At 39.8% G+C, this 8,725-nt stretch overlaps 1 long non-coding RNA gene across 1 annotated transcript; it reads right to left on the reverse strand.

Moving 5' to 3' along the window:
• Positions 1-780: 780 nt before the first annotated feature.
• Positions 781-2,102, reverse strand: LOC144033282 (uncharacterized). The gene is made up of 3 exons (XR_013287927.1): positions 1,875-2,102; positions 1,217-1,433; positions 781-936 (listed from the first exon to the last, which is right to left on the reverse strand). It is a non-coding gene; the product is annotated as an uncharacterized LOC144033282 (long non-coding RNA).
• Between the last annotated feature and the right edge of the window lie 6,623 nt (positions 2,103-8,725).

Consider the following 8,725-nt stretch of genomic DNA (forward strand, 5'->3'; position numbering starts at 1 on the left):
CAACACCAATATTATTACCAGGTATGTATGGCTTTACTTTTTGTAGTTTCTTATTTAATTCTATGTTTCATATTTTCATTACAATGTTTGTAATATTTTCAGATTCAGGCACAGAAGAGTTTAACTGGACGGACTTCTGCGACTTTGTGGTGTGGACAAAGTGTGATTGAGCGAGTCCACCCAGATCGCTCGTTTTGGCCAGTTGGAAAAGCCAGAGTTTTTTTTTTCCCCAAAGTCCCCTCCTTACCTGAACTGCTCGGGAGAGCATTTACTAGATCAGCAGTGGACTTCCAGTGTTCCTGCTCAGCCGCTGTCACCTACCACTTGCTCATGTACTTCAAAGATGCGGAATAAAGTAGTTTTTTGTGCTGCAGCAGATTGTAAAATCAAATGATATCACTTGAAGTGTGCCAATCTAGACTGCCAAAAGGACAGTGGTTTTGTGACAAGTGTGAAACAAGGATTATTGGGAAAACTGTAACACAGTACTGGTACTTGTCTTACATTAAACAAATTTAAAAGAGCAACTTTTTCCTCTGTACATAGCATAATGAAAGTCATTGCGTACCCCCTCAACATTACATCATACCGTCATCAGGATGGTAGGCACCTGTGCTAAAATAAATGCATTAATTAACAGTTCAATTTTATCCCTGAAATTACTACATCTAATCATTATTCACTTCATTTTTTGTGCTTTTAGAAATAATAGAGATTTATGCCATTACTTTAAGAGGGACCATATTGCACATTGAGTCACATCCTGTCATTTGTATTATGTATAGCTTTGTAAACAAACCCAACAATAGAATTTGTATAATCGCTGCCTTTATTAGCGCCAAACAAACAGTCGCATGTTGTCCTCCTCCAATGCTTTGATGCTCGCCTTCGTTTCCATCATGTCATTGGCAATCAAGTCGGTGTGGCATGAGATCCCTAAAGAAATAATAATAAAAAAAAAAAGATCACAAAAAAATACGGTACCAGTAAAAGGTTTAATATAGTACAGTAGTATAGTTTTTTTGTCAGTGTAAAAGAAATGTACAAATTTTGTTGCATTTTTTAATGTATGAACATTGCTACAGGCAAATACTTATTTCTATAAACACTTCCAAATGTCTCTAAAATATAAGGTGCGTGTACACACACACAAACATAAACACATACATTCACTCATGCATACAATATATCATGTAATGAATTCTGAGTGGCATACCAGAGTCAATGATGTCAGCAGTACTTGAGGGTACAGGTTACTGGAGCCATCTGGCTGCATAACTGCAACAAACTCTCTGCCACTTCGAGTCGTCTTTTCTTTGCTTGTCTCTCCTGTGCACGTTCATATCTGAGACATAGATGTTGTAACTTGGGACCCAACTTTAATGTTGGAGCCCAGTCGGGATGATTGGACAGAAAAACGGGCGCAGGGCGACCTGTTAAAATAAACAAATATATAAACAAATAAAATATGGAAAGACTGGTTATTTTACCGCAGTAGGGTGGCCGTGAATAAGTTCTTTAGCATGATGTGTAGGCTACCGGGGCTCTGTTTTCTTGCATCACCCCCGGGGGTCTGTTTTCTTGCATCAGCCCCTTCTGTCTCTTTTTTTTCCAAGTTTACATTTTGCCACCAAAAAAACATGTTATCGGCATTAAAAGCCCAAGACTAATCAATCCAATTTCAGCAGTAAACACTTTGCACTGGCACTACTTGGGTGAAAATGTTCGATGTTAGCTTTCGGCTAACGTCCGCTTGCCAGCTTGTACTACCGAACTTGCTTGCTCATGAATCCAAAACATAAGCAACTTGCCCATATATGGGCGGTCGAAACGTTATTAATCCTCATGCATTAAATAAAGGTAAACAAGCTTACCGCTCACAAAGTGATCGCTGCACACACGAGCCCAAAGTAACGACTTCCCTCCGGAGTCCGCACTCCTCTGTCTCCAGGCCCTGGTTCCTAATTATTTTCGGAATTCGGAAAAAAGACCGACCATTTTCCCCCTTGGCTTTGTTCGAACAGCCAACGATGCAGCAACAATGTACCATTTTAAACGCAGAAAACAAACGTGATAGATACGTGTTAGACCGAATCCCTACGTAAATGGAGGCCACCCAGCATGGCGACTACGAGAAATCCGAGGCGGAAGTGACGACATGTGCAAGCGACCTATATGCCACGTAAGAGGCGGGACTGTTTTTGTACATGGGCTGTGGTTCCAGGTCGGTTTGTGACGTGTGGGCTGCGTCCCAATACTTGTGGTTCCGACTTTGTGCCCCTCGGTTGCGCGTTCGCAACCCGGACCAGAATCAAAGCTCGTGCAAAATCACGGAAGTCCCTCCTCTTTTGTGGCATATACCCCATTGAAAGTTTAGCTGAAGAATTTGCACACAAAAAAAATAATGGGAGTGTTATTCTAAATTTTGGCCATGTAACTTAAGCGTAAATGTATGACTTTTTATTTATTTTTTTATTTTTTTTAAATTCAGAATGGTCCACTCGCCAGGAAAACTACTGTTGAAATATTCATTTTTTTCCATTAATTTGTCTTCCAAATGGCATTCCTATAAATCATATTAGCGACATAAAACGTAAGTGCAGTTGCAGCAACCTAGAATGGGATGACTTTGATTTTATTTTAATGTTTACACTGCCACATGTTGTGTGGGCAATAATTATTTGTCCCTCTTAGAGTAATTGAAATAAAATGTCATACACCCGTCCTGTATGCTATTTGATTGACATCCCAAACAGCAAATAAAGCACAGGGAGATCTCATAAGAAGAACACGGACAAAACAAAGGAAACCCAAAATGCATTACACGATAGATACTAGGGGTGTTAAAAAAATAAATAAAATCGATTCGGCGATATATCGCGATACTACATCGCGCGATTCTCGAATCGATTCAATAATCGGCAGAATCGATTTTTTTATTTATTTATTATTATTTTTTTGATTTTCTTTTTTTTCTTTTTTTTTTTTTTAGGATTCACACCTTGAGCATTGAAGAATGTTATATGAACGGAACATTAAGCCTTAATATTTTATTTTAATGCTGTTCAAACATGAAACAGATTACAACCTCTATAAGACTGAAATTTCAGATAAATAAATAATACATGGGCGGCACGGTAGTCGAGTGGTTAGCACGTCCGCTTCCCAGTTCTGAGGTCTCCGGTTCGAGTCCAGGCTCGGACCCTCCTGGGTGGAGTTTGCATGTTCTCCCCGTGCCCGCGTGGGTCTTCTCCGGGTACTCCGGTCTCCTCCCACATTCCAAAGACATGCATGGCAGGTTAATTGGGCGCTCCGAATTGTCCCTAGGTGTGCGTGTGAGTGTGTATGGTTGTTCGTCTCTGTGTGCCCTGCGATTGGTTGGCAACCAGTCCAGGGTGTCCCCCGCCCTACTGCCCAGAGCCAGCTGAGATAGGCGCCAGCAGCCCCCGCGACCCTTGTGAGGAATAAGCGGTCAAGAAAATGGATGGATGGATGGATGGATAAATAATACATTTTCATATAAATCTTACACTCTACAAGCTTACTGATTAGTATTTTCTAAATTTGAATGAAAAAAATCTTAACAATCGACTTATAAATTCGTATCGGGATTAATCGGTATCGAATCGAATCGTGACCTGTGAATCGTGATACGAATCGAATCGTCAGGTACTAGGCAATTCACACCCCTAATAGATACTAAAAATTATTTATTTTTTTCCCCCACAGCTTGAACTTGTGGGAGCCAGACCTAATTGCCCCAAATTGTAAGTCTACCAGCATTATTGCCTGGCTTATGTTTAACTTACTGTCACAATATGAATTAAAAATGCCATTATACTTGTAAATGTTCCTTTATATCTGTGTAGATTCTTAGTCATCCAGCAAAGGTTGAATCAAGGCAACCTGACTCTTCCTGTTTGTTGTGCTTTTCCTGCTTTTTGAAAGTGTTTATAAATTATATCATATCAGCAATTCTGTTATTAGGCTAACGAAATGTAAAATCTCCTGTCAGCACCCCAGTTGGCAATCCTTTAGGTAAAATGTAGCGAATTCCGTATGTTATTAGTGATTCTCAAACCTTTCACACCACGTACCAGTACTAACAACAACAACAACAAAGAATTCTGCTTTCCAAGTACCATCATGACCAACATTAAAATACAGCAGCAAAATATACATTTATAAAATCAATTTAATATAAGTTGATCTTATAAGTTAAATACATTACTGTACTTACTGTAGTTTTACCACACTTTGAAAAATGAAAACGACTTGCCATCCAATAAACTGTAGTAGGACATGAAGGATGTGAAAAAGTGATGCAGGCATGCATGGTCAGCAAAAAGCTAGCGTGGTGTGTATAGTGGAAACTCTCCCAGCTGATTGATAGTGTTGGATTTGAGGTCAGTCCGGGTGACCGCCCAACAGTACAGAATGAGAGGCCTGATATCTGCAGACTGACTGATTTACTAGATAACGTACTGACTTTGCTTCCAAGGAGTTCATTTAAAAGAGCACACACACATACAGCCACTAATTAGAGACGTGTCCAATAATCATGGATTTTTGTAAGTTTAATTAATTTTGTGCAGTACGTCTTGGCTGTACCAATCAATCAGCTTTATGTGCTGTCTGCTGTGCGGCGCTCCACTGCTGATCACTCCACTTTAAAGCAGATCTATTGATCGAGCCTTGTCTTCCTTTTATGAAGTGATCAGGACTGTTTGTATCATCTTTTTTTTCCTCTTTAACATCTCTGTTGTTCTGGAGCGAGATTTTTAATTTCCACTAAATCCAATAATCCATTTTTATTTTAAGAAAGTCAAGGTCAACTTTACACCACAGTTACTGTACAGCTTCTAAATATTATTTTTACATAAAAGTGTCATAAGATATCTTGAAATAAATTATGTCGCCAACCAGAACAAAAGTACAGAGTACACTTGGGAGTACATTAATAATAGAGCTCTTCAATAATTCAGATTTTGGTAACGATCAATATCAAGTAAATACTGGTGCCAATATCACCAATCCCGATCCTAAGTACTTTTAGGTTCATAAAATATTATGGTATTTTAATCCATTTGTCCTATTAAATAACTTTATTTTCCTTTAAAAAAAAAAAAATGTATTAATAATAATAAATAATTCAATTTTTTGTTAGGTTCTTAAACATGCCATAATATAATATCCTCAATGGAAACAAACCTGGGGTGTTATTTAAATTTGCAAAGTAGTACTAATCTTCATATTCTTAGTCCCTGCCACTCTTCTGCATTCAAAGAAACGTCAGCCACCGAAGTTCCTGTAGTCTAGTCACATTACATAAACAATACTTACATGTTGTGCTACATCAGGGGTGGCGAGATCCGGTCCTCGAGGGCCGCAGTCCTGCAGGTTTTGGATATTTCCCTTCTTCAACACAGCTGATTCATGATCAGCTCATCAGCAAGCTTTGCAGAAGCCTGATGACGAGCCTGTTAATTGGAATCAGCTGCACTACGAGTAGGGAAATCTATAAAACCTGCAGGACTCCGGCCCTCGAGGACCGCAGTTTGCCACCCCCTGTGCTACATGAATACTTAGCTCAACTAGTAGTTGGAAAAGCTCAACCGAAGCATCATTGTCATATTATGTCATTCACTGTAAAAATAATTGTTACCACCAGTGCCGCCTACCACTGTGATTGGCAGGCCGGCACTTGTGCGTGTGCTACAAAGGAATTGCACAAGGGACCCATGAGAAACCCATCTATCCATCCATCCATCCATCCATCCATCCATCCATCCATCCATCCATCCATCCATCCATTTTCTTGACCGCTTATTCCTCACAAGGGTTGCGGGGATTGCTGGCGCCTATCTCAGCTGGCTCTGGGCAGTAGGCGGGGGACACCCTGGACTGGTTGCCAGCCAATCGCAGCCAATGAGAAACCAAAATAAATAAATAAATGTAAAATATCGATACTAGTGCTCTGGTATCGATCCGATACCGATACGTTCGTATCGATTCTATCGATACTTGGATTGATCTGCAGAGCCCAATAAGCAACATTATGGTGTCGTTGTGTCCCATCGCCCCAAGATGAGGTTGGCTGGTTGAAGAGAAACAAATGTAGTCTGCCCAATTAAAAACAACTACATTGAGTATAATAGTAAGTTGTATTTTTAATAATTTGTTTCTAACAAACATGAAACAGCGCCGTAGTGCAAAAAAAAACTATGTCGCTTTTACACCACATAAACAGAGCAGAATTGTGCTTAGTTTCATTGTGTGTTGTGATGAATGAGGTCATTTGAATACATTATTTTCCATCTGAAAAATGGAGAAGGTCGAGCTGTTGATAGAAGACGCCTTATGAGTGAATGCATGCAGATGGAGCTTTATATAGATTGGGACGTGTTGCTGCTCGGGAGAACTGCACTTTAATTGAGTTTATGAAGCGGTGAATAGTGCAGATTGACAGGAGGCATCCATCTCAAAGTACTATAAGCTCTCGCCTCATCATCTTCTCACCCTTCCCCCTTTTAACTCACTTACTGGCCAACCTTTTCAACTGAAGTCCTCCTCATCCAAATTCACACCTTGATGACCCTTTCCCAGCATTGTCTCCTCCTTTTTGTGAACGTTTGTTTGCCTTTTAGTCATGTTCGCATGGGTTGAAGAAGCACAACAGGATACCGCCACACGACTCTCACCGTCCCGTAGAGCTTATTTGCGTGTGTGCGTTGTCCATATCTATGCTAGTGTCCTTGTGTGTGCTCTGAGGCATGAGGGAGTATTGATTGAAGACTAGAAGGAAGCAATCAAAGACACCTTTTGGTTTCATACAGGCAAAAGGCTATGCAAATGTGTGCAAATACTGGAAAAGGGAGCAGTTAGTTACATCTCCTCTCATGTGCGCATGAGTTGAGCAACTCCTCCTGTGCTAGAGGCCGCACAGTTGCGGGTGGTGGTGATTAAAATTCCCTGCCCGCATGACAGTGCCTCAGAACTTGTTTTATGAGCTGCTAACTCTTATTTAAAACAGGAATAATTGCATTTTGTTGGTCCAAGGCCCACCCTACAGTTCTGACTTGTAATTTACTTTTAAGTCACTGTGATAAAAACAAATTTGAAATGTTGTTTACAAAAAAAAAAAAGGCATGGTCACAAATAAGAGATTTTATATGCATTTTAACATAAGTAACGCTTTATGCTGACGTGGGCAAACTTTAATGTCATGTTTCCTTTTTCTGAGTCCCTTGTTTGTGTCTTATCTACTCGTCTACTTGTCTCCATCTGTTCTCCTCAGCCCTGTTCCATGTGTCAGCCAATCAGCTCCCTCCACCTGTCTGTCATAAGCCACATTTCCAAGTCAGTCATGTCACGTCATGTAACCGGTCGTGGTCAGGCTAGTCCCTGTTTTTATCTGTGTCTTTGATTATTTTATGTTATTTTTATTTATTTATTTATTTATTTTTTATTTTTTATTTTTTTTCATATTTTTTTTTTGGGGGGGGGGGGGGGGGGATTCCACATGTGTTGTTTGCCTTTTTTGAGAATGTTTTTTAATTATTTCATGCCTCCCTGCACTTGGGTCCTTTACTTTCGCTTAAATAAAAAAAAAATAATAATAATATTAAACTATTTCTTATTTTTTACATGCACATTTTATTTTAATTGTAAAATAATTTTATCTTATCGGCCAGCACGGTGAAAGACTGGTTAGCACGTCCGCCTCCCTGTACTGAGGACGCAGGTTCGAGTCCAGGCTCCGGCCTTCCTGGGTGGCGTTTGCATGTTCTCCCCATGCCTGTGTGGGTCTTCCCCGGGCACTCCGGTCTCCTCCCACATTCCAAAGACATGCATGGCAGGTTAATTGGGCGCTCCGAATTGTCCCTAGGTGTGCTTGTGAGTGTGGATGGTTGTTCGTCTCTGTGTGCCCTGCGATTGGCTGCCAACCAGTCCAGGGTGTCCCCCGCCTACTGCCCATAGCCAGCTGAGATAGGCTCCAGCACCCCCGTGACCATTGTGAGGAGCATGCGTTTCAGAAAATGGATGGATATATATATATATATATATATAAAAACAAAATTTAATGCCGCTTTCCATTATCTATTGACCCTTGTGAGGAATAAGCGGTAAAGAAGATGGATGGATGGATGAATAATTTTATCATTTTTTTTTCATGTATAATTATTTGTACTATATTACTTTCTTTTTAAAATATTTTTTTGCTTTCTTTTTTTTCTTCTGAGAGCTCAGCAGTATTCATTTGGCAGTCTTCCCAACTGACCAATTTTAAGGAAAACTCCCAGCTAAATAAATACAACAAATTGGATCTAAAATGATTGGTGTGCCGAATTACAGAAAAAATCGGTCATATTTTTCCCATCCTTGATATATAGAATAGATTTTTAGGTATTCTTTTCGCCCCCAATCAGAGGACTCACTCTGGCGATGGTAAAACATTTATTGCTTGCACAGTTTATTGTCATTCAAGTGTCAAAGTTTGGTATAAAACATCAAAATGGAGAAATAGTTTAGCCTCTTTTTTTGTGTGTGTGCTAAATTACTGCCATATTGTACTGACCAGTCAGAATGGATATACAGATGCCTCCTGTCAATTTTGTAGAGCTGTATATATCTTGAACATTTTGTTTAAATTTCAACTGGTTTGACCATGTAGATATGCAAGAAGCATGGAAAGCTAATTGGTGGTGGCTCGACATTGAACAGT

This window comes from Festucalex cinctus, chromosome 1, assembly GCF_051991245.1.
Source record: "Festucalex cinctus isolate MCC-2025b chromosome 1, RoL_Fcin_1.0, whole genome shotgun sequence".
NCBI classification, from domain to species: Eukaryota; Metazoa; Chordata; class Actinopteri; order Syngnathiformes; family Syngnathidae; genus Festucalex; species Festucalex cinctus.